The 21,249-nt window shown below is 42.3% G+C and overlaps 1 pseudogene; it reads left to right on the top strand.

Annotated features, from left to right (window-relative positions):
- The first annotated feature begins 15,133 nt into the window (after positions 1-15,133).
- The window catches only part of LOC100347530 (S-phase kinase-associated protein 1 pseudogene), a 74,357-nt pseudogene continuing 68,241 nt past the window's right edge, over positions 15,134-21,249 (top strand).

The following is a 21,249-nucleotide window of genomic DNA, read 5'->3' as shown; positions in this document are numbered from 1 at the left end:
AAACTACCTATCACATAGACCGGTTTGTGACCAAATGCCTTTAGTAGTGACTTCTACCCAGATACACAGACTTTGGTTTTCATTTGCCCCAACACCATCCCCGGCACCTGCCAGGCCTGTTAACCAGAGCTGCATGCCTGCCCATGTTGCTCCATGGCTCCTGAGCAAGACTCTCTGTGGGGACCTCTCTTGGCTCTCCCACATCGTGCTGCCCTTTTCCTGTGTTCTCTGTGAGTGCATAGATGTTAGACCATTTCATATTAGTCACAGGGTGATGAAGTGTGCTCATTTTCTGCTTTCTTTTATTTTTCTACTTCAAATTGGACCATTTATTTTGATATATTCTCAAGTTTACTAGTATTTTTTTTCTGGAATCATAATGTTTTAAGTCAATGCACTGTGCTTTTGTGTTTTTTAAATACTATATTCAAGTTTTAAAATTTTCCACTTGTTTCTTTTTGAAATAACTTCCATGTCATTCTACATCTACATGTTTACCTTAATTCTTTATATATATTTAATATATATTACATATCATAATATATAATATTATATATATAAAACAGACACATTTAGATCTTCATTTTACTAATTATATAATTTCTTGATTTGATGCTATTAACTGTTTAATTCTGATTGAGGTTTATAATTGTCAGTTCTTTTTGTTTAATAATTCTTAACATTTGTTGGGTATTATGAACGCTGACTTTTATAGATTTTTCTTGGGCTCTTTGTTAGAATGTGGAAGTATTTTTATGCAATAGATGAGCTGCTTCCTAATGAGCTTAAAGTCCTCTGAGACTGGTTTGTAAACCATGTCGGGGTGAGACTAGATTTGCTCTACTCTGGGGCTAATTCAGTGGTGGTATGAAGGGATGGCACCTCTTGCATTCTCTTCTCTGAAGGTTAAGGGCATAGCATGAGGCTTCTCCACTCTAAAGCTTCTAACTCTTCACATTCCTCAACCACATGTCAGTTTGTGAAAGTGTTCACCAGTAGTGCTACTTTCCCTGGAAGTTTTTCTATTGTGTTCTGTTTTGTTTTATTTTTCTGTTGTGCTCTTGGAATTGCATCCAACACAGCCCTGGCACAATTCCCTCCTCTTCTGTATTCTGCTCTGCATACTAGCCACATGGTTGCCTGCCCACTTCCATTTCTTCTTCTTCCTAATGTGTTGAGATTGTAGGAAACGTTATGATGTATGCCTCCTGGTTGAGACTAGATCTCTAAGCAGTGAATTGGGATTGTTAGGATCATTTTGGTTCTTATCCTTCTATCATGGATAATAATCCTAGGCAGAGTAATTTCTAGAGTCTGAAAATAATGTTGTATATATCTATATATTTTTTAACAGGCAGAGTGGATAGTGAGAGAGAGAGATAGAGAGCAAGGTCTTCCTTTTTTTTGCCATTAGTTCACCCTCCAATGGCCGCCACGGCTGGTGTGCTGTGGTCGGCGCACCATGCTGATCCCATGGCAGGAGCCAGGTGTTTCTCCTGGTCTCCCATGGGGTGCAGGGCCCAAGCACTTGGGCCATCCTCCACTGCCTTCCTGGGCACAGCAGAGAGCTGGCCTGGAAGAGGGGCAACCGGGACAGAATCCGGCGCCCCGACCGGGACTAGAACCTGGTGTGCCCTCACCGCTAGGTGGAGGATTAACCTATTGAGCCACGGCGCCAGCCTGTTGTATATATTTTGTACAGTTTTTATTTGTTTTGAAAGGAAGGACTTAGACTATAACTAGGGCCATTTGTTTACTCTCATTGTGTTCTGACTGGAAGAGAAAGCCACTGCATTAAATTTTTATTTAACCACAGAAACGTATAACATATGGTTGGAGACATAACCATGTCATTGTCATTCCCTTGGTTTTTTAGGTTTATTCTCACATAGGATAAATATCTAACCTTTCTCACTGCTCTTTGCAGGAACTGCTTTAGACTTCTTCCTAAATTTTACAGGGATAAAGTTGCATTGCATTATTTGTTTTTGCATCTTTTGGGTGATAATCTAATTAGGCTCCATGTACTCAGTGTTTCTATCTTTTTTACACATTAATGTATTAAAAGAGTTAAAAACAAGATATTTAGTAGTAAGTATAATTGGGATACTGGCATAGAATGGAAGAGGAAATACAAATAGAAAGGGAAGAGGATGGCCACAGAAGGAATGGGAAAACATCCCAGCAGGAAAAGAGATCTGAATGGCTGCAAAATTTTTCAAATTGGCTGGGAATAGGCCCTGAGAGCAGAATATAACTATATTTTTACACAGTTGGAGCTCATGTTTTCATTCCTACTTAATTCATAGTTACTAATCTACAATATTTATGTTAAACACTAGGATCAGTGTAGTTAAAAATTGTTCAAAGTGTCTCCATATGAATTTCAGCATCATTTTTTCCAGATCTGAGAAGAAGGTCTTCGGTATTTTGATTGGTATTGCATTGAATCTATAAATTGATTTTGGGAGAATGGACATTTTGATGATATTGATTCTTCCAATCCATGAGCATGGAAGATTTTTCCATTTCTTGGTATCCTCTTCTATTTCTTTCTTTAAGGTTTTGTAATTTTCATCGTAGAGATCTTTAACGTCTTGGTTAAGTTTATTCCAAGGTATTTGATTGTTTTTGTAGCTATTGTGAATGGGATTGATCTTAGAAGTTCTTCCTCAGCCGTGGCATTGTCTGTGTATACAAAGGCTGTTGATTTTTGTGCATTGATTTTATATCCTGCTACTTTGCCAAACTCTTCTATGAGTTCCAATAGTCTCTTAGTAGAGTTCTTTGGGTCCCCTAAATAAATAATCATATCGTCTGCAAAGAGGGATAGTTTGACTTCTTCCTTCCCAATTTGTATCCCTTTAATTTCTTTTTCTTGCCTGATAGCTCTGGCTAAAACTTCCAGAACTATATAGAATAGCAGTGGTGAGAGTGGGCATCCTTGTCTGGTACCAGATCTCAGTGGAAATGCTTCCAACTTTTCCCCATTCAATAGGATGTTGGCTGTGGGTTTTTCATAGATTGCTTTGATTGTATTGAGGAATGTTCCTTCCATACCCAGTTTGCTTAGAGTTTTCATCATGAAAGGGTGTTGTATTTTATCAAATGCTTTCTCGGCATCTATTGAGATAATCCTATGGTTTTTCTTCTGCAGTCTGTTCATGTGGTGTATCGCATTGATTGTTTTGCGAACATTGAACCATCCCTGCATACCAGGGATAAATCCCACTTGGTCTGGGTGGATGATCTTTCTGATGTGTTGTTGCATTCTATTGGTGAGAATTTTATTGAGGATTTTTGCATCTATGTTCATCAGGGATATTGGTCTGCAATTCTCTTTCAATGCTGCATCTTTCTCCAGCTTAGGAATTAAGGTGATGCTGGCTTCATACAAAGAATTTGGGAGGATTCCCTCTTTTTCAATTGTTCTGAATAGTTTGAGAAGAATTGGAGTTAGTTCTTATGGAATGTATATATGTCAATGTATATTTGATAGGTACAGAAGTGATGTACAGTTGTAAATTTTGATATGCACAATAAAAGATGAATCTATCATTCTAATGGAGTGTTCAGAGAAACATAATAGATTGAGACATTGGGAAAAGTCTGAGGATGTCACAATAAATCTGGGATTTGAGAATGTTCCCATTCTGTAGTCTCCCATCTACCAAACATCTTACGTCTAACATTTCACTACATCCATCTGATGAGCCGTCAGAATTTTTCTCAGATCTATTTCCTTGTATAGGGTTAAGGCCACCTTCATTACTCACTTCAGTCAATGGTGTCCTCATGGTCTCTTTCGACTTACAAATAATTGAGACTCTAGATGTTATCTCTTCAATGAGACTGCAGCTTCTGTAATACAGATACGATACTGCCCTTGTTCCTCAAAACTTCTCTGAGATCTTGTGTTGCTCATGAAGACTCCAGAGTGTTCAGTGTACTACTTAGCTTTACAGTTACCTCTCTAACCTCATCTGTACAATGGCTACTAGTAGGCAAAATAAATGAATGAATGAATGAATGAAACAAAAAAGAAAGAAAAAAGAAAGAAGAAATGATTTAAAAAGTTCTGCTTTCTAACCATATTCTCAGAATTCAAAATGAAAAAAAAAAAGATCAGATTCATAAAATAAGCATTTAGTAAAATACAATGAGGTCAGTATACTTCAGCCAGGCCATTCGTTATTCAGGGTGTATTTCCACGGGGCTCTCAAAATTAATTTAGTTGTGTCTTTCTCACAGTCAGTGATTCCTAGGAGGTTACAAAAAAAAAAAAAAAAAAAAAAAAAAAAAAAAAAAAAAAACTGGTTCGTACCAACATTGTTACTATTATTCCTTACAGTTTGCCTGAAATTCTCCATTGCATTTTCCTTAAGTGAGTTTAGCTATCTTTAATAGTTCCATAAATAATAATGAATTGGAACCAGAATAGTAAATCAATGTGCTAGACAGCAGGAAATTGTAGTTCTATAATCCTCATATTTATGGTGCTTCAGTTTAAATAGGCAGTAAGGAAATGCTTGTGGTTTTTTTAAGCAAAGATTTATTTATTTATTTGAAACAGATTTACAAGAAGAGTGAGGGGAGAGGAGAGGGATGCGGGAGGGGGAGGGGAGGGAGAGAGATAGGGGAAGGGGGAGGTGAACGGGGAAGGAGAGGAAGAGAGGGAGAATGAGGGGGAAGGGGAGGGGGAGGGGGAGAGGGAGAATCTTCAATCTACTGGTTCACCCCCAAATGGCCACAACAGCCTTGGGCTGGGCTGATCTGAAGCCAGGAACCAGAAGCTTGTTCTAGATCTCCCATGTAGGTGCTGGGGCCAGACTGGGCCTTCTTCTGCTGCTTTCCCACATGCATTAGTAGAGAGCTCAATGGCAAGTGGAGCAACCAGAACTGGGAGCTGGCCTCATGCATTTATAAATAAATATGGCTTTTGTGCTTTTTACATAGCTAGTATTGCTTAAATTATCTTTGTATATTATATTTGTCTGAGTCATTCATCAATGGGAATCAGATCTGAGACACAACAACAAACAATGTTTATACTTATGATGTCCAGGTAGGTGTCATTGAATGTATTTTTCCCTTTAAGATACTTGCATATAAAATAATCACATAATTATACTTTTCTTTTCTCTCAAATTCTTTGAAGATTTTACACAAAAGCCTGATGAAACATGTTCAAATATTTCCTATTTCCTTATAATCTCTCTTTACTAAAATATTTTGAAAATATAATACATTGTAACAAAATTATGATATTGTGAAATGTGCATTAGAAAAATCGACATGAACAGTTACAAAAAAAAAAAAAAACTAAGCCAGGAATTAGAGTAAAATAGACATTCTCGTATAATAAAAAGAAAATATCAGCAGTATTTTTCAGTTTAAATGTGAATTCAAACCTGACTGTATTTCTGTAATCTAAGTTCATTTTAGCCTAGTGATTGGTGATGTAGATATGTTATACTCTCTGGAATTTATTACTATTATTTTATTTTTATTTTTGCAGACTTGCAAACTCTTCAACCAAGGATTTCACCACCAAAAAAACTGGAGTTTAAAGCTAGTCATCCAACTTCAAAGTCTTAGGCAAGCTGTGCTATGCTCCCTTTGAAAAGCACACATTTTCAGAAATCAAAAGCTTCAGGAATAATGTATTTTAGAGGAGGTGTATTCCATACACTGGGCTTAGGCCACCTTTTTATTGTGCAACCCTTGCTTTACTTTTAAATTTCAAAATTCTGTTTATTATTTTGATTTCTTTGCTTTAGTACAAATAACTTAATAATCTGAATTAGACTTTTTGTGCCTTTCATTATTGATTATGTTACATACATCATTCACTAATGAGTTAAATGATTTTACTCTCATTCACTCACCGTTTCAATGATCACTTACCTACTGAGTACCTAGAATGAGAGATGTTGTTTCAGGTTATTTGAAATATTCATGCTGTAGACCGTGATTTGGCCCTTCAGGGGGATCAGGGTTGTAACAGATGATGACTGCAAAAGTAGCCACAGAAAATGAGTAGAAAAAGTTAGCATACATTTGTACTAGGCTCGTCCAAACTTCCAATAAAATATTAAACAAAGTTGAATCATTTGGTCCTTCTATCTCTTAGTTTTCACACCTGAAGTAGGAAAGCAATTTAGTTCACATTTTCAGCAACCATGGGGTTACAAGCACACGGTGTGGCCTTAGTTGGTTTCATAAATTGCAGTGCTATGTATCAAATACTTGATAATATTTCTTTATCCATGAAATGAGAAGAGTAGGCCAGTTTTCTAACCCTGTGTGCCTACCATCCTAAGGCAGGTGGACATTAGAGGAGTATAATTTATTTTGAAAGAGAAGAGATAGGCCAGTGCCGCGGCTCACTAGGCTAATCCTCCCCCTGCAGCTCCCACACCCTGGCTTCTAGTCCCAGTTGGGGTGCCGATTCTGTCCCGGTTGCTCCTCTTCCAGTCCAGCTCTCTGCTGTGGCCTGTTAAGGCAGTGGAGGATGGCCCAAGTGCTTGGGCCCTGCACCCCATGGGAGACCAGGAGAAGCACCTGGCTCCTGCCTTCGGATCAGCGCGGTGCTCCGGCCGTAGCGGCCATTTGGGGAGTGAACCAACGGAAGGAACACCTTTCTCTCTGTCTCTCTCTCTCTCACTAACTCTGCCTGTCAAATAAATAAATAAATAAATAGGAAAGAGAAAACATAGTAGAGACTGTTTATATAGAGCTGAATCTAAAACATCTGAGTATGCTTAAGTTCTTAGCATATTTAGGTTAAATATGGGGATAGATCATAAATTTGATTATTTAGACATCATATTAAACCTTTAATTTGGAAATTGAATTTTGGCTGTGTATCTTTGTTATAGTCATGAATAAAGAAAATGAAATACAGGCAACGGAATAGTAACAGCATATGGAGTATTCATAATGATAATTTAGGCATCTTTCTGTACTCAGATATCCCACTGAGCTATCAGCCATTGTTTATTACATTATATCCAAAAATTTCTCAGCATTTGAATTATAGTTATGTGAATATTGAAATTCAGATGTTTGAAATCTAAATCTTTTTCATGAGATGCCTTGCTGGGAGTCTGCATACCAGAAAATTGCAAGAAACAGTGGTTACAGGTGTCCACAAATTATAGAACTTGTTGGTATTTGCCACCAGGTGAAGGAATAAAAAGTAAAATATCACCCATAAAGGTGAGATCTGTAATTATTGGCAAGACATTTGCTTGTCTGGAGTCAACCAAAGCTCCTGGCCTCAGCATAAAACTCCTTAAATTTGTCAAGATGCAATGCTTCTGCTGTGAGAAAAGTGGAGGCTGATTCCTTCCTCTTACACTAATGCAGTATGAGTGAAATAAAGTGGTCTGCCCTGAAATTGTAACAATTCCAGAGTAACTGACATAGTGTTTGAGGCTTTTTCATATGGTTGTGCGTGATGGATCTCATCAGTTCTAGTCCCAGATAGGTCATGTTTCTCCTCCTCGATGCCACATTCTCACTTTTCAGGAATTTTTCAAATCTATGGAAGGTGTAGTGGTGACATCCTTAGATCTCCCTCAATGCTTCGAACTCTTTTTTTTAAGATTTTATTTATTTATTTGACAGGTAGAGTTACAGACAGTGAGAGAGAGAGACAGAGAGAAAGGTCTTCCTTCTGTTGGTTCACCCCCCAAATGGCTGCCACGGCTGGCGCTGTGTCAATCCAAAGCCAGGAGCCAGGTGCTTCTCCTGGTCTCCCACGCGGGTGCAGGCGCCCAAGCACTTGGGCCATCCTCCACTGCCTTCCTGGGCCACAGCAGAGAGTTGGCCTGGAAGAGGAGCAGCCAGGACTAGAACCCGGTGCCCATATAGGATGCCAGTGCTGCAGGCGGAGGATTAACCAAGGGAGCCACGCGCCCGGCCCCACTTCAAACTTTTGAATAATCCCCTCCTCTGGACTACAGGTGCAATCTGCAATTTGCTTTTATCCATAAAATATGCAAAGAATACAGTCTTGTTGAAAATGTAATTAAGACTTCAAAGTCAGTTAATTCTAAGTGTGAGGCCTATTCTGTGCGGGGCTCACACTGAACAGGTTAAAGCAATGAAGAGTTGGGCCATTATGAGGTCAGAGTGATTGTCCTCTTGCATTTGTGGAAGCAAGCAGCCATATTTGACATAACTATGCTTGGGTCACATAGTGCAAGAGTAGAAGCAGGTTAGACTTAAGGGAATCCCTTGGGTTGGAGCTGGGAAGGAAACCGGGCTTTCACTTCTGTGAGTTTCAGCTGCAGGGTCTGGCAGGTGCATTCTTCTCCAGTCACGCATTGATGAGACCACAACTTCAATTCTCACCCAGGTGTAGCCTGGGGAGACCCAGAAGCAGAAAACCCAGCTAGGCCGGGCCTGACCCCTGATTGAAATAAGCTGTTTTAAGCTTCCTAGTTGTGATAATTTGTTTCACCTCAGTATAAAACCAATCGAGGTGGTATTTAACAGGGAGGCAGGTGCAGGCTTGTTGACATTTCCCTGTGAGGCTGCGCATGGAGGGAATTTAAAGGAGGTACCAACAGACCCTTTAGAAAAGTTCCTGCTGCATGTCTGGAAGCAGAAGACTCCCGTACGAGGTTTCTCTACAAGTTTGTGATGTTTCCTCCTGCTAGTCTGGACGTAGAGCTACAGTGAACTCCCTCGGGGCACCTGTTTGTCTGCATGTGGGTCTGTGTGATAAGTGACCCTCTTCTTATATCTGCGTTGTGTTTTCTCAGTAGCATCACTTTTGCTCTATGGGGTTAAATCCCAGATGCTTAGGCGAGGGCAGGGAGAGATGACCTCTGCCTCTTTATTATTATTATTATTATTATTTTATTTTTGACAGGCAGAGTGGACAGTGAGAGAGAGAGAGAGAAAGGTCTTCCTTTTTGCCGTTGGTTCACCCTCCAATGGCTGCCACGGCCGGCGCACCGCGCTGATCCGAAGCCAGGAGCCAGGTGCTTCTCCTGGTCTCCCATGGGGTGCAGGGCCCAAGCACTTGGGCCATCCTCCACTGCACTCCCGGGCCATAGCAGAGGGCTGGCCCGGAAGAGGGGCAACCGGGACAGAATCCGGCGCCCCAACTGGGACTAGAACCTGGTGTGCTGGTGCCACAGGCGGAGGATTAGCCTAGTGAGCCGCAGCACCGGCGACCTCTGCCTCTTACTTTCCCCGAGTGTTCTCCGTATTGATTTGGTGTTTGATAAAACAGAAAACAACAAATATAAAAACAGCGTCTTAACTCTACATCTGGGATCCATGTCTGCAGATGCAAAGATGAAAGTGCAGAGAGGATGCTGACGTTGAAATCCTCTTGCTGATCCCCGGGACCCAAGTCTTGTCCAGAGCAGACTCTGTTCCACATGCAAAGAAATGGTATCATGAGTGATCCCTATCATTTGATTCCCAATATTGATTCCAAGAGGTGACATCGCATTTTAGATATAACAGGCGTTCCTGGAAAGGCAGGGAAGTGCCTATGTTTAATTTAAATGCTCAGTACAGCAATGTATTGACTCATTAATTTGATACTTCAGTGGTGGTGTCTCTGAATTAAATATAGACCTGTGCATATTTTATACACACGTGATACTAATAACCTTGTTATTCTCATGCAAATATAAGTTGAAAAATCAAGACAGTACCCAGATTAATTTTCAGATGATGTATGTATTTGGTTCTATGCAAAATTATTGAAATATTAACCAATTCATTCAATTTTATGCTTGGAATGTGAATGAATATAACTACCTTTTAGCAGGAAAGGAAAATTTCTGGAAGTTTGATGACCTCAGCAGATTTGTGTAGCAAATCAGGAATTGAGCCAGAGGTTCCTTCTCTGACTTATCCAAGTGTGCATCACACTGCATTTGAACTTGCCAGGTTTATTACTACTCCTCATATAAGTCTCAGTTTCTTTACTATGGTGGTCTTCAAAGAGTCAGGTATTGGCACCAGCACTGTTGCATAGATGGCTAAGCTTCTGTGTCCCGTTTTGGCATCTGATATGGGTTCCCTGTTTGAGTCCCTCCTGCTCCCCTTCTTTTTTATTTATTTTTTTTTTATTTTTTTGACAGGCAGAGTGGACAGTGAGAGAGAGAGAGAGACAGAGAGAAAGGTCTTCCTTTGCCGTTGGTTCACCCTCCAATGGCCACCGTGGCCGGCGCACTGCAGCCAGCGCACCGGGCTGCTCCGATGGCAGGAGCCAGGAGCCAGGTGCTTTTCCTGGTCTCCCATGGGGTGCAGGGCCCAAGCACCTGGGCCATTCTCCACTGCTTTCCCGGGCCACAGCAGAGAGCTGGCCTGGAAGAGGGGCAACCGGGACAGAATCCGGCGCCCCAACCGGGACTAGAACCTGGTGTGCCGGCGCCGCTAGGCGGAGGATTAGCCTAGTGAGCCACGGCGCCGGCCCCTGCTCCCCTTCTGATTCAGCTTTCTACTCTGCACTTGGGAAAGCAGTAGAAAATGGCCCAAGTGCTTGGGCCCTGCCCCCACGTGGGAGACCCAGATTAATCTCCTGGCTCTTGGCTTTGGGTCGGCACAGTTGCAGCTGTTCTGGCCGCTTGGGGAATGAAGCAGCTGATGGAAGATCTTTCTCTGCCTCTCTCTCCTTCTCTCTCCATATGTCTGCCTTCCAAATAAACAGATATTTTAAAAAAATGATATGGTTTCTGACTTATATGTAACAGTATTGACCTATTATTTGACTCTTATGTAAGACTATCAATGATCAGCAGTCTATTTCCTATCTATATTAATACTACTTAAGGTATATATCTACTCTCACATAACTGTTGATTTTTAAATTGTTTCTTTTCCATTTCTCCTAAAATAGAGAACACTGAGTTATCCTAAGTAACCTTTAGGTTAGGGTTTATTTTATGGAATGAAAGCACGCTTAATATGTGGTGTGCATAATTCCAATTTACATGAAATGCATTTTCTCGTAATACCTTAAAGGATAAAGAAAATAAAGGTACAGTCTTGTATTGTGAAAATTTGTGATATTTTGACCACGACAAAGTGACATTATGTACAGTGCATATTTAAGTGACAAATTTGAAGGATGAGTAGAGGAACTAGAGTAAATAATTATATCCAATATAAACTGTAAAAAATGATGGCTGTTCTTTTAAGCTTAAAAAAACTTCCAGTGCCAGTGAATAATAATACCATAAATAAGATTAACTTTAGGTCGCTTAAAATAAATAAATCATTTCCTCCTATAGAAAATTTCTAAGATGTATAGTTTAAAAACCTATTAAAAAGGCACAGACAAGGTAATTATGATTAAAAATGATTTCTTCTTCTAAGCATATTGCTTAATCTTTTAAAATCTTTTTAAATTGTTAGACATTTTTCTCTTTGGCTATGTTCTGAAGGTTTTTTTTTTCTTTTTTAAAGATTTATTTATTCATTTATTTGAGAGGTAAAGTCACCAACGGAGTGAGGGAGAGACAGACAGCTATTCCATCTCCTGGTTAACTCCCCAAATGGCTTCAACTTTCAGAGCTGTTCTATCTGAATCCAGGAAGTAGGAGCTTCCCCTGGGTCCTCAACAGGGGCCCAAGAACTTGGGCCATCCTCTGCTGCTTTCCCAGGCCATTAGCAGAGAAGTGGTTTGGAAGAGGAGCAGCCGGGACTCGAACCTGCACCCACGCGGGGTTCTGGCACTGCAGGTGGAGGCCTTACCCTCTATGTCACAGTGCCGGCCAATGTTCTGAAGTTTTGTGTCCTGTCTTCCAGCAGTTGGTTTAATCAACCAAGTGGTGGAAGCTGTTTTGATCGACATTTTCCATCACTTTTATTTAAGTAATTTTATAAAGAACTGTTTATATCCGAATATCATCATTCAAATATAAGACATTTAATGTAAGTATATTATTGTTTTTGTTTTTGGATTTTTCCTCGTAGCCTTCACATATGAGGGCAGCCTGTGTTTTTCTTTGTGTCTGACTTATTTACTTAACCCAGTGTCCTCCACTTCCATTCATTTTGCAGCAAATGGCAGGATCTCATTCACTTTTAATGCTGAAGATATCCCATTGTGCGTATTTACCCCATCTTCATTATTCATTCATCTGATGATGGACACCTTGGTTGATTCTGTGTCTTGGATATTTAAACAGTGCCTTGGTAAACATAGTGGGACAAGCATGTCTTTGATACAATGATTTTTGTGCCTCTTGGATATATGCCTGTAGTTGGATTGCAGGATCATATAGATAGTTCTATTCCTAATTTTTTAAGGAAATCTCCATACAATTTTTCTAGTTTTGGCTATACTAATTGAGGTTCCAACGAATAGTGTGCAAGCATTCTCCTTCGTCTTCTTCCTCATCAGGCTTTGTTACTTTCTGTCTTTCGGGGGTTAACCATTTTGACAGAGGTGAGGTATATTTTCATGGATTTGTATTTCCCTCGTGGATGGTGATAAGGGGCATTTTCCATATTTGTTGGCTATTTTTGTGAATTTTTTGGTAACTGTTTAGTTTCTTTGCCCATTTGTTAACTGGATGGATTTTTTGTGGTTGATTTTTTTTTTTTTTTTGGAGTTCATGATATTTTGAATACAAATCCTTTATTAGATAAGTAACTTGGAATACTTTTCTACCATTTGTAAGATTACTTTTCACTGTATTGCCAGTTTCCTTTGCAGTGAATAAGCTTCTGAGTTATATAATCCCATGTATCAAGTTTTGGTTTTGTTGCCTGCATCTTTGAAGTCTTATCCAAGAAATCACTTTGAGGTGTTTTCGCTATGTTTTTTTTTTTTTTTATTTTTTTTTTTTTTATTTTTGATAGGCAGAGTGGACAGTGAGAGAGAGAGACAGAGAGAGAAAGGTTTTTCCTTTGCCGTTGGTTCACCCTCCAATGGCCGCCGCTGCAGCCGGCGCACCGCGCTGATCTGATGGCAGGAGCCAGGAGCCAGGTGCTTTTCCTGGTCTCCCATGGGGTGCAGGGCCCAAGCACCTGGGCCATCCTCCACTGCACTCCCTGGCCATAGCAGAGAGCTGGCCTGGAAGAGGGGCAACCGGGACAGAATCCGGCGCCCCAACCGGGACTAGAACCCGGTGTGCTGGCGCCGCAAGGTGGAGGATTAGCCTATTGAGCCACGGCGCCGGCTTTTTTTTTTTTTTTCTATGTTTTTGTGATGGTTGCTATGCTTCTGTTACTTCTAATATAGTACTCCCTTCAGGATTTCTTACAGGGCAGATATGTTGGTAATTAATTCTCTCCATTTAATCTTGCCTAGGGAGTATTTTATTTCTCCTTCTCATAAATAGGATAGCTTTGCTAGATGGAGTATTCTTGGTTGGAAAGTGCCCCCCCCCCACCTCTCCCAGGACATTGATTAGATCATCTCATTCTCTTCTGGCTGTAGGGTTTCTGTTGAGAAGCAGGCCGTTAATCTAATTGGTTTGCCCATATATATAATTTTGCGTATGTTCTTCACAGTCTTCAGGATTCTCTCTAATTCTGGACAACTTGGATAACTTAACAGTTATATACCTTTTTATTTCAACTTGATTGGCTTTATTTGAGCTTCTTGTATTTGGATGTCTACATTTCATTCAAGAACTGAAGTTTTCAACTAAGATTTCATTCAGTAGCATCTCAAGGATATTTTCACTCTCTTCTCCAGGTATCCCTAGATATACATAGTCGTTGCTTAAAGGTATTACATACGACGTCTTACAGGATTTTTTCACTCTTTTTCATTATTTTCTCCTCATTGTCCTACTAAATTACTTCAAAGTCTTGTCCTCATGTTCGAAATACTTTATTCTGCTTGTTCTAGTCTGTTCTTGAAGACATCAATTAAATTTTTATTTCATTGATTGAAGTTTGCAGGTCTGAAATTTCTTACTGGTGCTTAATGACTTCTCTTCAATTTCTCAGTGATGTCATGCATTGAGTTTCTTTGAGTTGCCTTCCTGTATTTTCTTGTACCTGTGGGGAGCAACTCGGACTAGACTAAGTTACTGGAATTAAGACTTATTCTATGCATCTGCTCTCCCACAATATGACGCTGAGAAGGGAGTAACAACTTCTACACAGCTGCCTCCAGTTCCACAAATAAACTGTAGGACCTACTCCTGATTGGAGGAGAGCAGCGTACTCGGCGTGTGGGTAGCAGAGTTGGGATTGGCGGAAAAGGACTATAAAGGAGGAGAGAGACAACATGCACCAGGAACATCTGAGTGAACACCTGTGCAGCCCCCGAGAGAGCCGGACGGCGGTGTGCCGCTCCCCCACGGAAGTGGGGAATGTGGCAGGGGGAACTGCCCTTCCACGGAGGTAGAAGGGTCGGTAGCCAACCCGGGAAGAACCAGCAGCAAACCCGGGGAGGGCCGAGCAGACGAAAGAACAACGCAGGGTCCTGTGTCGTTCCTCCACGAAGACGGGGAACGACAGTACCCTATTAAACTTCCTTGGATTCAGTATTTTACTTCCTTTTTCAGTCATTTTATAAATTCCTTTAAAATCAGGATGCATTTCCTGAGAAGTATTATGCTATTTTGGAGATGTCGTACTTGTTTGCTTCCGCGTTTTTCCTGTGTCTCTACAATGGCAGCTGCACACTTGGTGTTAAAGTTCCTTCTTTATGAGGAGTTTGCTTTGGAAAAGACTTTGATTTACATGTAATGCAGGTCAGTTGGGTTGCTGTTTTGGCTTTCATTTTAGATGAGCTCAGAAATATAACCACTGAGCGATTACCTTATCTTCACCCAATGGCAGAGGCATCTGAGTGCCACAGTTGGCTTGTGCATAGCAGATCACAGAGGTAGTAATACGGCTTTGAAGTGGATGCTGATCTGTCAAAGGTGTGTATCCTGAGGTCCCAGTGAGTCCAATTACACTAGAGTTTGTGATGCAAATAACCATGTTTCTGGTGGTGTGGGATACATAGGCACTGTTGCCTTCTGCAGCTCGTAAAACCTGAGTGATGCTGGGGCAGCCCCCCATTGGGAATGTGAAGGATCCCGTGCCCAGACCCCCTGGGTGATGCGGGTATTCTGAGGACTGTGCAATGCAGGTGTGGATGGCAAGCAGTGGGAATCTGGGCAGGATCTCCCCCAAGCCCTGAGGGATGGGCTGTAAGGATTCCGAGGCCCTGTACGACAGTGTGTTCTCCAGGCCTCACCAGAAAAGCATTGGCTGTGCTGTGGACTGTGCCCTGGAGCCCTGGACCTGCAGCAAGTGGAATGGAGAGAGAGCCTTGCGTGGTCCTACAGGGAAAGTGCTGGTGCTCCCAGGACTTACATGGACAACAAAGTGCTGCTGCGGGAAGAGGTAGAGACCTCAGTCACATCTCAAGTTTCACAGTTACTCTGGGGATTGTGCACTGTCAGGCCTGTGTCTGGGGCAGTGGAATTCAGAAGGAGTCTTCTCCAGTTCCACTGGGTGACTCGCCTGACTCTGAAATACAACTGAAATATATGCAGTCTCAGAACTGTAGGGTGTTGATCACAACATATGCTGGGGCTTGTGCTCTAGCCTATGCAAGCCAGAATGAGTGGCATGTGTGCAGTACCTTCCCCAGGCACCATGCACAAGTACATGTGTCTCCGTAACTGACAGAATGAACTGTTGGAGGTCCACAGTTGTGGGATACAGTGGTATGCTCACCCACAGCCTTTGATGTGAAATCAGGTGGCTATGGAACATAGCTCCAACAGTCACAGCGTTGCACGTCTAGAGGGTCCCTTACCAGGTCCCACACAATGGTCCAGGTTACCCGGGAGCTTGGGCATTCGCAAGTGCAGGTCTGCTGCACGGGAGTGAAGACAGGGCCTTTCCCACCCACTCTCTATGGGTGGGCACAGGTGTCCGTGGGGCTTACAGAACCAACAGAGTCCAACAGCTCTAGGAGCAGTAGGGTCCTTGCCCAGGCTCCTAATGTAAATGAAGTTGGTTCTGTAGATTGTGGACTTGCGGTCCCCAGCCTGAAAGAGAGGAGTGCAGACAGGACCCCGCAAGTGCTGTCAGTGTGTGTTGAGTTACTCTGGGGATGGTAGCACCAGCTGGCACGGTCTCGCAGCTACAGGACACAGTGCACAAAAGGATGATGCTGGGGTCTCTGTGCTGCCCGCTTAGCACCTTGTGCTTAGAGCTGCAGGAGAAAACTTCATCAGGTTTGGTTGTTTGGGCAGTGTATTGGCTTCTGCTGGTGCTGAGCCTGGAGAAGCCAAGAAGAACAGGCCTAGATCAGGCAGAGTGAGTGACCGTGGCACTGGTCATGTCCCCGGCAGTCCTACAGTTGCAAGATGCAAAGAAGCCTGACAGCTACCATGTGAAACTTTCCAACTTGGGGTTGGTGTAAGCCGGAAGTAGCTTCTGTCGGCAGTGAGGCTGCTGGATTTTTTCCAAGGCAGAATGGAGTTTGGCAGTAGAAGTACCACAGTAGCATAGGCCTGGGACTTTGGGGACAGGGGGATACAATATGGGTACCTTTTTTGTGGGGAAAAACAATTGTTCAGATCCTAATCATCTTTCCAGAAGGCAGTTATGGCCAGGAGGACTGTTGGCATTCTCCTGTACTTACGGCTATTGGTCTGTGGCGAGGGTGGGGGTCATGGTCCTTTCCGCTTAGCTCTCCTCCAAGAAGATGGACTTGCCCAGGTCGGGAGCCGGCACCTGAGCTGTGTGTGTTCTTTGCTCACTGCTGGCTTGCTGAGTCTCTTTCCTGTGGCGTTTGCATCTGTTCTTTGCTGAAGCTTTGTCAGTCTCCTAGAACTGGGTTCCGGCTTTCGCGGATCTGCTTCTTCTCCTTGGCAGTGGCGTGCAGGGCTTCTCTGTTCAGCCGTGCTGGATAGCTCCTCACCCACTATAGACTGGTTATTGCTGTTGTAGTCACTCCTCACACTCTTGGAGCCTTAAAAGCACACACTAATTCTGTCATTTGGGGGGTAAGGACCATGAAGTAGACGTAGTTACACAGGGCAGCATGGCGTGTGCACCTGTTGTGGGAGAATCTGCTACTTTAGCTTTGCAGGAGTTTCCATTCCTTGGCTGTGGCCTTTCCTTCATCTTCAGAGCCTCAGTGGAGCCTCTTCGTGTGTCAGTGGGGATTGCTGCCCTCTGACTCTGTAATCGAAATGCCTTTCGCCTGACTCCGACTTTCCTTCCACTGCTTCTCAAGAAGTATTATATTAGGACACCAAATAATCCACTAAAATGCACAGATCTTGAGATCCTTAATTTGTTCACATTTTCAAAGTTTTTTATTTCTTTATTTTTATTTATTTTTTACTCCATAGTATTAGCTCTTCTTAGGTCTTAAGGATTTGAATTAAGTACCTGTTCATGGGCTATTTTTTACTCTATCAAAATACCTATAATTTTGGTGGAACTAATTCTGAAAACTTTGAGCTGGAAAAATGTCATGTCCCTCAATCTATATCAGCTTTGGCAACTATCCAAAAGGTTATTACATTTGACTGTTTATTTGCTCATTAAAGGCACTTCTTGAGGCCGGTGCCGCGGCTCACTAGGCTAATCCTCTGCCTGTGGCGCCGGCACACCGGGTTCTAGTCCCGGTTGGGGCGCTGGATTCTGTCCCGGTTGCCCCTCTTCCAGGCCAGCTCTCTGCTGTGGCCAGGGAGTGCAGTGGAGGATGGCCCAGGTGCTTGGGCCCTGCACCCCATGGGAGACCAGGAGAAGCACCTGGCTCCTGGCTCCTGCCATCGGATCAGCGCGGTGCGCCAGCCGCAGTGCGCTGGCCGCGGCGGCCATTGGAGGGTGAACCAACGGCAAAGGAAGACCTTTCTCTCTGTCTCTCTCTCTCACTGTCCACTCTGCCTGTCAAAAAATAAAAAAAAAGCACTTATTGAGCGCCCAGGGTATCACAGGATCTGTGCCGCATGCTAGGATCACACAGTGAACCAGGTGACATCAGATTCCACTAAATGCCTGTGAAGTGTTTCCCTGGGGCAGTCACTGCTTTCGTGATTTTTTTAATAAGATGTAACTCCAAGAGTTAAGGCTCCTTTTTAAGGTTTTCACTTCAACCTTGGTTGAAATAGAAAATATAAACAAATTGGATATTGGCTAAATAGTTATGCTTCCTATGCAAGTAGTCACAATGAGGTCTGAAGTGATCAATGTCGGCAAGATAGTCATTCTGGATTTCCTTGGCAGGTAAGGATTCTCTGAGCTGCTGGCATTTAAGCTCAGAGATGGATGATATTAATGCCCCAGTCATGCAAATATCATGTTTCAAATGAGGAAACAGCTATTTCAGAATCCTTCAGGGAGAGGAGTTTGACCTTTTCCTCCTAAGTATCAGAGGACATAAATTGCAATTTCAGTTTAAGTAAATATGATGGGACAATGAGAAAAGAAGTATGTAGTTCAGAGACAGCACGTGCACCTGCATGGGTTACCAGGGACGGCTCTTCCATCTGCGTTTGCAACAGCACATTGTTCCTGTCCCACTCAGCCTTTTCTCTGTGTCATTCATTCACAATATCCAATTATTTGGCATTTTATGTGTGCATGTAATATCAAATGGACTTTCCCTCAAACTGTCATGGCTTTGGTATTTGTTGTAGAGGTAGCCCCTGGCTAGACTCTGTCCACATTTTTGTCTCCATGAGAAAAATAATTCAAGGAGAGGCTGGCGCTGTGGCGCAGTGAGTTAAAGCCCTGGCCTGAAGTGCCAGCATCCCATATGGGTGTCGGTTCTAGTCCCGGCTTCTCCTCTTCCAATACAGCTCTCTGCTACAGCCTAAGAAAGCAGTAGAAGATGGTCCAATTCCTTGGGCCCCTGTACCCACGTGGGAGACCCGGAAGACGCTCCTGGTTCCTGGCTTTGGATTGGCGCAGCTCTGGCTGTTGTGGCCATCTGGGGAGTGAACCAGCGGATGGAAGCCCTCTTTCTCTCTACCTCTCTCTATGACTCTTCCAAATAAATTTGAAAAATCAAAAATTCAAGGACAAATCATAGAGAAGGTGATCAGCAAAGCAAGATTTATTTAAAGGCAAAGGGAGAAAACACACTTATGAGGGAGGAAGTGTGGACAATCTCAATAGAGAATGTGTGTTGCCATTAGCAGAGTATGGAGCTTTCTTTCCATAGTAACAGGAAGCATAGATGGTGGGGTGTGGGGCATGGCTTAATTGAATATTCAAGGATGTTGAGTCTTTGGGGAGGGTGTTTGAATACCACTCATAGACCCATTTCTGTGCTTTTTAAAAAATCTCAGAAATGTATTGGTTTCAGGCGCACAATAGGATTGAGTTTCCAATGGTGCCTGTGGGGATGCAGCACATGCACAGAGATTTTGCAGGTGTCATGTCATCAAGTGCATGATGGAAATGGGTGTGTCCGCCATGGCTATTTTATTAGAATAACATTCTTTGACCTAAAGGCAATTGCAGGAACCCAGCCTTCACCATATTAGATATTTGTAATTGCCACTGGCTCTCAAGTATTGGTGTGGCAGGCACTGGACTTTGGGAGAAAAGCAAACGGCTGCACTGTATGTGGGCTGCAGTGCCGGAGCCTGCAGTCCCCATTTCTTTGCCATTTTCCTCTCAGCCTACATCATTTCTACATATGCACTCCTCAGAGACAACTTGCTCTGCTCCTTAATCCACGTCTAGACTACAGTTCCTCTACACTTCCCTTCTGACCCATGCCGTAGAACAACTTGATCCTCTCCTGCTTTTCAGTATCTGTCACTAAGTTCTCAATTCTTTAATAGCTGGATTCCCATAACCATGTATTCTATGTGAATTGTGGCCCCTAAGACTTCCTATGTGGAAATTCTACCCCCCAAATCCACAGAATGTGGTTTAAATTGACCACAGGAACTGTGATGAGTTAAGATGAGGTCACTGGTTTGGACCCTAGTCCAACATGAATGTGCCGTTAACAAAACTGGGACATTTATGGCTGGTATTTGGCTTAGTGGTTAAGACATCCATTAAGACACCTCTGTCCCACATTAGAATATTTGAGTTCAACACACCTATGACTGCTGACTCCAGCTTCTTGTTAATTCAGACACTGGGAAGGCAAAGAGGGTGGCTCAAATAATTTGATTCTGCCACTCAAAAGAGCATACTTGATTGAGTTCCTGGCTTCTGGCTTTGACCTCTGGCCCTGGGCTTCTGTAAGAATTTTGGGGAGGGAAGTAGCAGGTAGGCACTCACTCCCTCTATCTCTCTCTCTCTCCCCCTAATAAATATTTTTAAAAATATGGAAATTGGACATGAAATTAGACATGCAAAAAGAATGCCATGTTAAGTTTTTTTTTGTAAATAGAAAAATGAACTAATGTTTTAATTTTGATATAAAATAGGACTAATAACTTTACAGAATTGTAAGTTAATTCTCAACTCCATCAGACAACTGCCAGTAGTGAAATGAATCAGACTGATTGTCATACCACATTATTTAATGGAGAATAGAAATGAGACAGTGCAAATGAACAGGAAATTGTACAGGAATTTCACTTTTTTAGAAGATATTATTTATTGGGAGGTCGAGTTACATAGAGTAAGAGACATAGGGAGAGGTCTTGAATCCACCGGTTCACTCTCCAAACATCTGCAGCGGCTGGAACTAGGTGATCTGAAACCAGGAGCCAGAAGCTTCATCCAAGTCTTCCATGCAGGTGCAGGGGCCCAAGCACTTGGGCCATCTTGTACTGCTTTCCCAGGCCATCAGCAGGGAACTGGATCTGAAGTGGAGCAGCTGGGACTAGAACTAGTACCAGCATGGGATGCCGGCACTGCAGGCGAAGGCTTAGCCCACTACGCCACAGCACTGGTCTTGCACAGGCTGAATTTCAGCACATAGAACATGTTTACTACACATATTTATATTTACTCATCAATTTTATATTTCTCATCATTCATGCCTTGAGAGATGACTGAAGAGAATTCAGTATATGAAATAAGATTTTCAATATCCCTTAGATCCACATTTGATTTGCAATTCTTTAAACAACTCTGTTACATTCTTTGTACTCTGGGGTCTTATCTATTTCTAATCCATTTCCTTCACAACTTCTGCATTCTACAAAACATAGAAAAAAAACTGTCTTGTTTTATTTTGAGCAACTTTTAAAACATTCATTAACCTGTATTTTTCTTTGAGAATATATCCTGTAGGATCTTCCATTCTACCCATCCTTATTCTAAGCCCCTTTGCAATAGTGCCAACCATTAAAAGTGGTGTGCGTTTACCTTCTTGGG

Source organism: Oryctolagus cuniculus, chromosome 8 (genome assembly GCF_964237555.1).
Source record: "Oryctolagus cuniculus chromosome 8, mOryCun1.1, whole genome shotgun sequence".
NCBI classification, from domain to species: domain Eukaryota; kingdom Metazoa; phylum Chordata; class Mammalia; order Lagomorpha; family Leporidae; genus Oryctolagus; species Oryctolagus cuniculus.
The sequence above is the reverse complement of the archived record's forward strand: the minus strand, read 5'-3'. Positions and strand labels throughout refer to the sequence as shown.